The 12,945-nt window shown below is 40.0% G+C and overlaps 1 protein-coding gene across 1 annotated transcript in view; it reads right to left on the reverse strand.

The window, feature by feature from the left end:
- The window catches only part of LOC129746505 (uncharacterized), a 31,343-nt gene extending 19,864 nt beyond the window's left edge, over positions 1–11,479 (reverse strand). The window contains exon 1 of the mRNA XM_055740179.1: positions 10,776–11,479. The gene's annotated coding sequence lies outside the window, so the exon portion shown is untranslated. The remainder of the gene's footprint in view (positions 1–10,775) is intronic.
- Between the last annotated feature and the right edge of the window lie 1,466 nt (positions 11,480–12,945).

The raw sequence follows: 12,945 nt of genomic DNA on the forward strand, positions 1-12,945 counted from the left end.
TGACTATAAAAATAACACTATAACTGTTCATATACAAAGAAAAAAAGTTGTTCTTTCACATTAAACAACCCGTTTGCTTCTAAATGCTTTATGGTATCAACAGAAGAGCTGTTTGTTTGCGAGCCATGGAAAATAGATATTTTAAGATTTTTACTAACAGAAAACAATTTCAAATACAAACCAAATTTTGACTATTTTATACTCGATTTATAGGCTTTCAAACGTAGAAAACAGTTTTCGAAAATTCAAAATAGAGACTAAGTTATTGATGATAATGTGGAAAATTTTATTGTTGGTCAAATTTACCCCGGTGATCAAAGTTACCCCGTTTTACGGTACGTTCATTGTACACATATCCAGTAAACAAAAGTAAAACTATAAGAAAACATGGATGAAACTGGATCATTCACCTTTATTTTCATTCGTTCATTAGAGACTTTTTCGGGATCAAACCGTATGTTATCCGTTGCTTCGCCTGTAAATAGGCCTAGTATTTGAATACTTCAATAATCAATACCTGTACATGTTTATCAATATTCATGATTATCATAGTGCAGAAAATGTCACTTACTACATATCATTGGAAGCCCCACCTTAAAATACACCCAACAAAAAGGGCATTTTCCACGAAAAACGAAAAATTGATCGGACCGTTCAATAAAGGGTGATACGGTCAAAATTTGGTGAATACCAACTTGGCGTATTTCTTTCAATTTTGCGTTTAAAAAAACCTGAACACTCCTCATTTTGAAGGTGTGTGTGTGTGTGTGTGTGTGTGTGTGTGTGTGTGTGTGTGTGTGTGTGTGTGTGTGTGTGTGTGTGTGTGTGTGTGTGTGTGTTTTTTTTTTTTTGGTTACCCAGATGGTAAATTCGAAGAAGGAATTTTACGAATTGTTCCCAATGCACGTCGAGTGCCGTGTCTACATGGGAACAATGGGTCAACTCGTTATATACTCATCCGTATATACATATGCCCTAAACTCCACCTGGGGCGTCAGACTAATTCCCAAACCGGTACCTGCCCTAAGGCAATACTTCGGTAAGGGGGTGTCTAATTCACGCATAGCGCTGATTGTTTTGCGTAGTTCATTTCATAGCTTCGGACTATTTAAGCTTAGTAAAGTTAACCTACGTTATCCTGCGTCAATTGCAATTTGCGTCAGTCTCCAACTCCTTTGCAAAGCAGCCATTATCCGGGCGAGCCCATCACTGACTGCCTGCCATGTGTTAATGTCATCACACATCTTCTGCAACATGTTGTCCGCTGTCGTTTCTGGTCCGCAGGCGGCGAATATGTTGGCACGTTCCTCTTCAAATCTTAGACAATAGAATACCACGTGTTCGGGTGTCTCGTCGACGTCAACGCATGTTAGGCAGACCGGCGAGGCCGCATGTCCGAACCTGTGGTGATACTTCATGAAGCATCCATGACCAGTCAGGAATTGCGTCATGTAGAAATCCACTTCGCCATGCTTTCTCTCCATCCACTCTTTGATGTTTGGGATCAAACGATGGGTCCACCTCCCTTTTTCCGAGCTGTCCCACAGCTGCTGCCAGTAAGCCATGGAGCTATCTCTGGCTCGTGTTCCCACGTTTTGCATGCCTCTATTTTCGTAGCAATATGAGTCCTCCACCAACAAAACCGAGATGGGCATGACTCCCGCTACAACGCATGCAGCCTCCGACGAAACGGTGCGGTATGCACTGATGACCCGCAAATTCATTCGCCTCTGTACACTGTTCAGCTTCTGCTGGTTACACTGGATGTTAAGACCAGATTTCCAGGCCGCCCCTCCATATCGAAGGATTGACGAAACTACACTCGAAATTATCCTTCGCTGACTACTTTGGATCCCCGAGTTGTTCGCCAATATCCACGTGAGTGCGGCCGTTGCTGTTGCCGCCTTCTTGCACACATACTCAACGTGGTTTTTAAAGCTGAGCCGGTCGTCAATCATCATACCCAAATATTTAAGCTCACGCTTTGATTCGATAGTGCATGATCCAACTGTAATCCTGCCTGTTTGCGGTGAAATCAGGTTTGATATCAGGACCATCTCGGTTTTGTGGTGAGCCAACTGCAAACTTTTGGAGTGCATCCAGCTCTCTACCGCATCTACAGCCTCTGAAGCTCTTAGCTGGACGATTTCTGTAGAGTAACCCGTCGCTAGTAAGTAGCACGACATCGTCCGCGAAACCAACCAACTTTACTCCCTCTGGCAGGCTCAATGTCAGCACCTCATCATACGTAATATTCCACAGAACCGGGCCCAGTATCGACCCTTGCGGCACTCCAGCTGTAACATCCATTTCCTGAAATCCTTCGCTCGTCATGTATAGAAGCTTGCGTGTGTGTGTGTGTGTGTGTGTGTGTGTGTGTGTGTGTGTGTGTGTGTGTGTGTGTGTGTGTGTGTGTGTGTGTGTGTGTGTGTGTGTGTGTGTGTGTGTGTGTGTGTGTGTGTGTGTGTGTGTGTGTGTGTGTGTGTGTGTGTGTGTGTGTGTGTGTGTGTGTGTGTGTGTGTGTGTGTGTGTGTGTGTGTGTGTGTGTGTGTGTGTGTGTGTGTGTGTGTGTGTGTGTGTGTGTGTGTGTGTGTGTGAGTGTGAGTGTGTGTGTGTGTGAGTGTGTGTGTGTATAGATTGTTGCTCCTATTTTGATTTTGGAATTCACTCTTCAGTTGTCAAAATGCCGTCCAAGGTAGAAGAGCAGCGTATCAAAATTTTGCTCGTGCATCGCGAAAATCCAAGCTACTCCCACGCAAAGCTGGCAAAATCGTTGAAAGTTGCCAAATCAACCATTACAAATGTAATTCAAGTGTTTTGGGAACGTTTGTCGACAGCCAGGAAGTCTGAATCGGGGGTAAATCGAAAACCGGAAGTCGCTGAGACGACAAAGAGAGTTGCCGGTAGTTTCAAGCGAAACCCTAACCTCTCTCTCCGAGATGCCGCAAATAAGCTGGGTGTATCGTCTACAACCGTGCATCGAGCCAAAAAACGAACCAGACTATCGACTTACAAGAAGGTAGTGACTCCAATTCTCGATGAAAAACAAAATACGATGGCCAAAGCGCGATCCCGAAGGCTGTACACGACGATGCTGACGAAGTTTGACTGCGTGGTAATGGACGACGAAACCTACGTCAAAGCCGACTACAAGCAGCTTCCGGGACAGGAGTTTTATACGGCAAAAGTCGACGAACCAGCCCGAGGCTGAAATTCTCTATAATAAAGAAAAAAAAACGGCAAAAGGAAGGGGAAAGGTAGCAGATATTTTCAAGCACATGAAACTGTCAAAGTTCGCGAAGAAATATCTGGTTTGGCAAGCCATCTGTACCTGTGGCTTGAAAAGCAGCACTTTCATAGCTTCCGGGACTGTCAACCAAGAAATTTACGTGAAAGAGTGCTTGAATAAACGTCTGCTGCCTTTCCTGAAGAAACACGGTTGTTTCGTACTGTTTTGGCTGGATTTGGCATCTTGCCATTACGGTAAAAAGGCCATGGAGTGGTACGCCGCCAACAACGTGCAGGTGGTTCCCAAGGACAAGAACCCTCCCAACACGCCAGAGCTCCAATTGAGAAATACTGGGCTATTGTCAAGCGGAACCTAAAGAAGACCAAAAAACTGCTAAGGACGAGCAGCAGTTCAAGGCAAACTGGCTTTCTGCGGCGAAGAAGGTGGACAAGGTGACTGTACAAAATCTGATGGCAGGGGTTAAGCGTAAGGCTCGGCAATTTGGATTTGGAAAAGCGGAAGCCTAACTGAATATTTTTCCTGAATTTTATACTAATTAAACTTGAAAAGAAATTTAATTTGATTTTTTAAATAAACGATTTCACCAATTTACACGCGTTTTCCCTTGACCAAATTTTGACCGTATCACCCTTTGAGATGCCGTTTTCTTATGCCACAAAGTGTCCTCCTGAAGTCGTTGATTTTGATGGACAAATGCCAGAAATCCTTTAATAATTTCTTAAATTTATTTTTTCCTTCAAGAACTAGATATTCCTACCGTAATAAAAAATGTTTCTGTTTCTTGCTCGCGACTACATATTGTCCTTAATATAAAGTACAGGTGCTCAATATTGTGTTCAGTAATTCGTCGGGAAGAAAACAAGTTTCCTAGCTACCTTCTCTAAATGTTGCAAAGCGATGGAAGTGGAGAGAACGGTATTTTTTCATTTCTACTCCGAATAAATATTGAACTGAAACAAATTTCAGCTAAATAATTGCTATAGAAAAATGTATCCTCTTAAAGTTAGAGTCTTCTAACTCAACAGCGTTGCAGAGAACATCATCGGGCAACGACGAATACGACAACATGACTCGTTCGACGTGGAGTGTAAGAGGGTGATGAGGAATTTTCCAGGAGAAAAAGCGTCACCTGGAGGAGGAGGAGCTCGAGGAGCTGGAGCAGCTGCATCGTTCCCAGGAAACACGAAAGAAGTTCAACGCATCCTGCAAAGGCTTCGTGCCGCAAGCCGAAATGTACCGGGATAAAAACGGAGGTATCCTGACGGACAATCTTTAGGTGATCAAATGGTGAAAAACAACACTTCGATGAACACCTGAACGGCGCTCATGCAGGAGGCCAAACGGCGGGAGAAGCCGACGTAGCCAACGACGTAGAGGAGCCTCTCGCAACGATAAGTGAAGTTAAGGAAGCCATTCGCCAGTAACACAAAATGGGCCCGGACAAGTTGGCCGATTGCCTACACTGACTGATTGTCCGGATCTGGGACACAAAACAGCTATCGGAGGAGTGGAAGGAGGGGGTTATATGATGGACTACAAGAAGGGCGACAAATTGGTCTGTGAGAACTATCGAGCGATCACTGTTCTAAAGGCCTGCTTCATGGAGGGACGGTCTACGACGGATTAGCCGTAAGATCCCGCGGTGAATGATCAGCGAAAGGCGTGCCTACTATGGACTAAACAAGCAATTGCTGTCTAGAATAGGGTTACCATACGTACTCTTTTAAGAGTACATGTACTCTTTTTCGATCGCAAAATGGAAAACTCTCCTTTTTGTTAAATTTTACGGAATGTACTCTATTTTATTTGAGCAATTTAATAAGAAAAATGAACTTGTTTATTTCAGTATATGAAGTGTGTTTACCACATCTTGTACCAGAAATACGAAAGAAATACAACGTTCAAACATTTTCAAAACCTTACCTAAATATCCCGTATTCATGAAGGCATCTTTGAAACGTAATTTACAGTGAGCGCACTAAACGCCTTCGAGTATGCAATAAGCCTCCGGATAGTTAATAAAGAGCACAAAAGCAATAGGCTGAAATGTTTCGTAGTGCACAAATCTAACATATTCTTTGTTCAAAGGAAATATACGCGCCTAAAATCTCTTCTTGAAATCAAGTATTTTATCGGGTTTGGTGTGGTTTGCTAGAAAAGCTTCAAATAATTCTTTTCTTTTGAATATTCAAAATAGGAATATTTAGTCCTTGCCTTTCTTTTATTCAAAAAAATTATGAGAAAATTTAAAATTATCATTTACGTCATACCAAAGCTTTCCAGAGTTTTTTCTGAGCTTATTCGGGCCGAGCAAATCCGGGCATTTTTACCCAAAAACCTGGCAAAGTCCGGACATTTTCAATTAAAAACCCAAGCAATATCCGGGAAAATCTGAAAAAAAAATCATGCTTTTCTCATGCAAATTCAAAAGAAAAATTGAAAAATGTACACATGAAAACAATTTTTTTTTTTTGAGTTACATCAGCGATGTTCCATTCAAATTTCCATAAAATGTTGGCACGTGTATTTTGGTGATACAAGTTCAAATAATCATACATCATGTAAAGAAGAAGGTAGTTTTGGTTTGGATTTTGCTTACATTTTGGATAAATCCGAGCATTTTTTCCTCGATACCTGGGCAACCGGGCTGGACCGGACTTTTTCACATTTTTTTTCTTGAAAATGCAGGCAATCTGAAATGCTTGTACCTATTGCTCCCCACAAATTGGCAGTATTTGAATGATTTTAAATAACTCTGTTTCTTTATGGAGTTTTCCTTACTCTTTTGGATTTTTTTCAATTGAAATCTTTTCAGCATTGTGAGACATGGTAATCCTAGTCTAGAAGACTTAGCCCTCGCACAAAGTACAACCTTTACACAGCGCTTATTAGACCGGTTGGCCTCTACGGGCACGAGACATCGATATTGCTCGAGGAGGACCTGCGAACACTAGGAGTATTCGAGCGAAGAGTGTTTCCATTTGCTCTGGGTTTGCATATCATCTAGGCGTATAGCTCGATTAATTCATGTATGGATTTTATAAGCTATTTAATCGACATTTTTCCGCAAGTTTGGATTTGATCTTGCCGAAAACGTCGCTATATTTACACTTCAATATATTGCGGTGATAAATCACAACTTTGCTTGAATTTTTTATGTATGGTGGCTCGGATAACGGATGGCTCGGATCAGCGGGGCTCTACTGTAACTTAAAAAAAATTATAGTGGCTCCAGAGAGTAAATAACAATATTTTATTCCGAAAGACATATTCATGTACGTTGTAATTTATCATAGTATATTGTTGTCAGAAGAAATCTGAATTTATAAATTGAAACTACTTTTCAACTTGAAGTAAATCTCCTTCGTCCCTTCATCTAAATGAACTTCCATACACGAGATTTTCTAAAGTGGCTTCATAGAGTAGATAAAAGTTATTTTTTAATTCAATCCAGTTGTTGCATCTCATGCTTAAAACTTGTTGTGTTTTTATCGAGTCGAAAACGCTTTAGAGTGAAAATTGTCCGAATTTCCTTCAAGGATATCTTACTATAAACAAGACCATTTTTGCAAAAATTCAGAGAATATTTCGTCAACTGTTTCAAACAATAGTTCTTGTTATTTCAACAACTAACGATGAGCCATCCCCCCTCTAAAGCAAATCGATTAAATATCTAGCAATGATTTGGATGGATTGCTTTGACACTCTTCTGGTTTCAATGCTTTGAGTGCGTGTCTAATTGATGAACTGACGCCGGATGGCATTATTCAAGAAGCGCTGCTGGGAAAATGTCAATCAACTTGTCAATTTAGAGGTACAAATGAAAAATTTACGACTCAGTTGGTTTGTTTCTACAGTTCAGAATAAAACAAAGTTGTAAGAACTTTTGGCACAAATTTTGGTTTCTCATTTGCTTGTTGACGTTTGCGTTGCAACTAACTGATGGGTTTCAAATTTTAATGTTGATTAATTTGTTCAAAAAATACGATGCTGTCAATCTCCTCAAAAATATAAGTTATATATTACAGCAAGCTATCAGTTCTGGTGGGGATTATTTAATATTTATCAATCACACCAATTTTTTATTTTAATTTTTACCTAAAAACTTTATGACAAGCTTAAGAAATTTCTCAAATCCATCGTACGTGGCACGTTCCTCTACTATGAACATTTCGTTTCACATAAAAACGATAATTATTTTATATATAGCAAAAATAGGTTTCTTGTATTTGTTCATACTTGATCTATAACGAGTTAAAGGGTGATATGTTCAAAATTTGGTCAATATCATCTTTACGTATTTCTTTCAATTTCGCATTTGAAAAACCTGAACACCCCTCATTTTGAAGGTGTGTGTGTATGTGTGTGTAGAATGTTGCTCCTATTTTGATTTTGGAATTCACTCTTCAGTTGTCAAAATGCCGTCCAAGGAAGAAGAGCAGCGTATCAAAATTTTGCTCGCGCATCGCGAAAATCCGAGCTACTCGCACGCAAAGCTGACAAAATCGCTAAAAGTTGCCAAATCAACCGTAACAAATGTAATTAAAGTGTTTGGGGAACGTTTGTCGACAGCCAGTAAGTCTGGATCGCGGAGAAATCGAAAACCGGAAGCCGCTGAGACGACAAAGAGAGTTGCCGGTGGTTTCAAGCGAAACCCTAACCTCTCCGAGATGCCGCAACAGAAGTTTTATACGGCAATAGGAAGGGGAAAGGAAGCAGATATTTTCCAGCACATGAAACTGTCAAAGTTCGCGAAGAAATATCTGGTTTGGCAAGCCATCTGTACCTGTGGCTTGAAAAGCAGCATTTTCATAGCTACCGGGACTGTCAACCAAGAAATTTACGTGAAAGAGTGTTTGAATAAACGTCTGCTGCCTTTCCTGAAGAAACACGGTTGTTCCGTACTGTTTTGGCTGGATTTGGCATCTTGCCATTACGGTAAAAAGGCCATGGAGTGGTACGCCGCCAACAACGTGCAGGTGGTTCCCAAGGACAAGAACCCTCCCAACACGCCAGAGCTCCGCCCAATTAAGAAATACTGGGCTATTGTCAAGCGGAACCTAAAGAAAACCATAAAAACTGCTAAGGACCTGCTGCTCGTCAAGGCAAACTGACTTTCTGCGACGAAGAAGGTGGAAAAGGTGGCTGTACAAAATCTGATGGCAGGGGTTAAGCGTAAGGCCCGGCAATTCGGATTTGGAAAAGCGGAAGCCTGACTGAATATTTTTTCTGAATTTTATACTAATTAAACTTGAAAAAGAAATTTAATTTGATTTTTTAAATAAACGATTTCACCGATTTACACGCGTTTTCCCTTGACAAAATTTTGAACGTATCACCCTTTAAAATGTGTATTGAACTTATAGAACGCCCTGTTTACAGAAGTATGGGAACGTATGTTACATATGTTTACCAAAGTAAATTTGCTTCAAAACAACTTTTACTAATTTCTAAAGCCTAGTCCACACTAGGCATCTTGAACTGCGATTTTTGTTATAAGACGAATTTTATTGTCTGTTTTTATTTGTTGGAAACCTGAGACAGTCTCAGTGTCTCCCGAATAAAATGGGAGACGCTGAGACCGTCTCGAGACGCACTGTCTCTTAGTATGAAATAAAGTCTGCTTCATTTAATATTGGAACAAATTCTTTTGCTCATTGTGGCGCTCCTAGTGGACGGATTTGGAAACTTTTTTCACCCACGTGTCGGGAAATTCATTACCTTTCACCATGTATTTATGTCATAACACCAAACGATAGCATTTTGTAAACCACCGCCATGGAAGCCGAACGGAGAGATCAAATTGTGCACAGTTTTCTTGAAAATCCATTGTTGTCGGCATCGAAGCTAGCTAAACAGCTTAAAATGCCCAGAAATACCGTATGGCGTGTTATCAAGCAGTACAAGGAAACATTGACGACGGCTCGGAAGCCGCATTCGAAGCGTCGGAGTGGAACTGTCGACCGGAAACTGCGTGGGAAAGTCATCAAGGCCGTCAAGAGGAATCCCAATCTTTCAGACCGCGATTTGGCCAATAAGTTCCAGGCCGCTCACAGTACGGTGCGACGAATTCGTCTTTAATTTTATTTGGCGACGGCTGGGATGTACCTGCAAAATTTAAGTTCGTGTTTGCGGATAAATTCGCCCGCAAGTACATGATTTGGCAGGGGATATGCAGTTGTGGACAGAAAACCAAAGTCTTTCTCACTGACAAGACAATGACATCAGAAGTCTACGAAAAAGAGTGCCTACAGAAACGGATTCTGCCGTTTATTCGTGCCCACGACCGTCCAGTAATGTTTTGGCCGGACCTCGCAAGCTGCCATTACAGCAAAACGGTTATGGAATGGTACGCAACGAACGGGGTCAGCGTAATACCGAAGGACCTCAACCCCCCAAACTGCCCCCAGTTCCGGCCGACAGAGAAATACTGGGCAATCACGAAGCGGAGGCTTAAGGCAAAGGGAAAACTTGTTAGGAACATGACTCAAATGAAGAACTGGTGGAATCAAATCGCCAAAACGGTGGACGAAAAGGGTGTGCGCCGCCTAATGTGCCGTATTACGGGAAAAGTACGAGAATTTCTTCGAAACAGCAATGAATATTTTTTTTAATTTTTTTTTATGAAAGAGTAAAGAAAATGCTACATTTGTATGAAAAACAAATTATGAATTCGTTAATAAATGACTGAACTACACGCAACTGTTTGTGTTCCAATATTAAATGAAGCAGACTTTAGCCTAAACCTTAAGTAAACAAAAACAGAAATTAATTGTTTTTTTTTTATTGTTTTTCCACCAGCAAATCAAGATATTTTGAAGTACACTTGAGGTAGGTTCATATGTTCCTAAACTCACAATGTTGACATGTTCACATGTTGACATTTTTTGCATATGATCAGACAGAAGGTTATTTTTTTACATTTAGTGCATTTAGCATCGTTGAACATTGAACAGAATCATTAAGAGGTTTCAATAAAAGCCTTCCACATCATATTGCAAAAAGAAGATCTTGTGGCGAGAAAAGTGTGCTGAAAGATTATGTCGAAGGTTTTGAATAAAAAAAAAATTGCTACTGATGAAAATTGGTTAATGTACGGCTGCCAGACGTCAGGTCAGAGATAATGATTATGAAATTAGGCTAGAACTAATGACTATATTACCTAGTTATTTTTTCTGCTGTAAGATAACTTACGTCAGATCATCGAATGATAATGGTAATGCAAACTGTTTAATTTGTTTCATTCAAGTGTAACATTTTTTTAAAGGCGATGTAATGCGAAGAAAAATAATGAAGATAATAAAAAAAATCCGATTTCCAGCAGAAAAAAAATATCCATCATAAAGGTAGGCACAAGTTAGATAAAGTCAGAGACATTTATTGCGATTGTGTGTTTTCCGAAAGGAATAAACCAAAATCAAGCTGTAAATCATCCAGATCAATACTCGAGGTTGATGACGAAAAATTCGGTGTGGAAACTGTGAATCACGATAGATTATACAAGTATGAAACTCATTTTGTTCACCTTTATGAATGCTTGATTTCGACAATTTTTCATCTGTCTCTTCGGGATTGTAGCACATTTCTTCCAAAGCTTAGAGCAGCATCAATAGCAGCATCCATATGTACGAGTAGCGCTTCATAAAATCTCTCAGCGCTAGATTTTCACTGGAATGACATTCCTTTTTCGAATGATTTATCCTTGATATCACTAATCCTCGCCTTCCCTCGGTTGCCGCTTACCCTATTTTTTTACCCCTCGGGGCCCTCTCTTGTATTGATAGCACTTTACAACACTGACCTGGACACCACTATTCACATTCCACCCTGTGGATCAAGTGCACTTGTACGAGTTTACCCAAATAGAGTACACCTTGTGTAGTTTGTTTCCTCCCAGCTGCTGTTCCTGCTGCTTTTTTTCTGGTCGTTTGCTTCTCAACAACACCCTCCATGGGCGAAGCGAAGAAAAAAAAACTCCCGGAGATAACCAAGGGAATCAGGAAAACTTTTCTGCTGCGTTTTTCTAGAATTCCGACAGCCACTTTTCAAAACACCTCATGGTTTACACCAAATCCAATGCAATACGACACCATAAAGTGAGAAAACAATAAAGAAACTATGCACCATTCAGTAAAAATACTGCCCTGGGCCCTTCCCTCTGCTGGGGAAATCTGGAGCTCCGGAAAAATTCGGCTGAGTGAAAATTGATTTACTTGCGCGACGGCCGAGCAAAATATTCGGAATGAGCGAGAGATCTTCGGAAAAACAAGAACCGCGGCCCCGTATAGTTTTCCATTTTGACCAGGGGGAACTCACGCTCCGGTGGAAAATTGCCATATCCCTCAGACAGAATTCGAAATTCTCTGTGAGAGAGCGACTCCCAAAAGAGGGTGGAAAACATACCTTCCTCTTGGAAAGTTTACGAAGAGTGAGCCAAAAGTAATGTTAAGAATTTCTTATCATTCATACAACGTGTTTCTTGGATGACACTGAACGACAATTTTTTAGTAAGGAATATAGTTTTTGTTGGATTTTCAAATCGCTGGACTGAATCCGATGCAATGGAATAAAAATCTCGAAAAAGAATGTTGTGATTTTTGAACGCGGTATTACGATAAAAAAAATGCACTGGAAGTATTGTTAGCATGTAAAACACGTTATTGACGATTCATAAACTTTGAAAAGTTTCAATTTGCTATATGAAATCACTAACAATGAATAATGAGCAATTAATAAAATTGAATGCCATCAATAAAAATTAAGTCCGTAAATTCCATCGTCATATTGCTGTTGTCTTTATTTCTAAATCTTCTAAATTTACATTGTTTTTCCGTTGTTGCTTGCTTGCTAGAAAATAAGCAATAGAGATCTGACCATATACGACAGTCGACTAACATAATCAGAAATATTGGAAATATCAGTGCCTGGCACAAACACGCTTGTCACCTGACATTTAGTTAACTAATGTTCTAGCTTAGTTTTAGTGAGCTAGCGGATATTAAACCAACTATATTTCTAACTGGAACAATTCTTGAAAAGTTTGGAGTACAGACAGGAGATTCGAACCTCGACCTTCAAAGCAAGCAAATTGTGGCAAAAAAAGAGATTGTATCAAAGGAGACAGAACTTTTTGTTTTTTTTTTTGGCGAATAAAGTGAATAAATCCGGGCAAGATCCGGGCTTTTTCAATGGAATCCGGCAACCGGGCCGGGCCGGACTTTTGCCAAATGTTGTATTAAATATCCGGACAAACTCGGATAAAATCGGGCAATCTGGCAACCTTAATCTAAACGGTAGCACGATAAGGTGTTGATTTTGCTACAAGCTGAATAAGGCATCATTAAGGGTTCATTTAATTTCATAATTTAGACAAGTTAGATGAAAATGATACCATGATTTTGTATCCTATTTTCATCAGGTTTATTAAGGTTTTTGAATTCGAATTAAACTGAAAAAAAATAATAAACTCATTCATTACCAGCGAAGTGCGCACTTTATTTAGTGTTTATTTCTCTGTCATAATAGAACTAGGCATCATGGAGATATCGTAGAGCTATCACAATTTGTTAAAAAAAATGGTATCATTTCTTCCGAATAAAGGTGGATTAATACCAAAATTTTGTTCTTAAAGGGTGCTACGGTCAAAATTTGGTCAATATCAACTTGACGTATTTCTTTCAATTTTGCATTTAAAA

The sequence above is a fragment of the Uranotaenia lowii genome, chromosome 2 (genome assembly GCF_029784155.1).
Source record: "Uranotaenia lowii strain MFRU-FL chromosome 2, ASM2978415v1, whole genome shotgun sequence".
Taxonomy (NCBI): domain Eukaryota; kingdom Metazoa; phylum Arthropoda; class Insecta; order Diptera; family Culicidae; genus Uranotaenia; species Uranotaenia lowii.